The sequence below is a fragment of the Meleagris gallopavo genome, chromosome Z (assembly GCF_000146605.3).
Source record: "Meleagris gallopavo isolate NT-WF06-2002-E0010 breed Aviagen turkey brand Nicholas breeding stock chromosome Z, Turkey_5.1, whole genome shotgun sequence".
Lineage (NCBI taxonomy): Eukaryota > Metazoa > Chordata > Aves > Galliformes > Phasianidae > Meleagris > Meleagris gallopavo.
The window spans coordinates 45,419,831-45,420,301 of record NC_015041.2 but is presented as its reverse complement, the minus strand read 5'-3'; positions in this window follow the sequence as shown (position 1 = coordinate 45,420,301).

Genomic DNA, 471 nt, shown 5'->3' with positions numbered 1-471 from the left:
CACGGAACCGGACCGAACCAGCCCGTAAACCGTTGACAGTGCTGTGTTACACAGCAAAGAAGCACAAGTTAATAAAAAATTATTTTTCCTTTTAAATGAAATAAACTGACAATTTGTACTATACTAATCTATCCACCAGCTCATTAAATTAAGAGGGAAACAACTTCCTCAAGCTGACATGATACATTGTGAAAAGATCATGTCATTTATGCCTTACTCACAACAGAAACTAATTAATTCATTTTCATGATTTATGATCATTATCATTTACCTTCTCAGAATCTCTGATTACCTATGGAATTAGTTGTGAGAGTTACCATATCATGAAGTAATTTAGAACAGAAAACCTGGAAAGTTAAGTGTATCCAGTTTAAATATTCTTCTTACCAAGAAAGATTAACTTTGCCACATATTTAACTGATATAACATTCCCACAAAGTCAGTGAAGCTAATGTTTGAAGAATCAGGCCA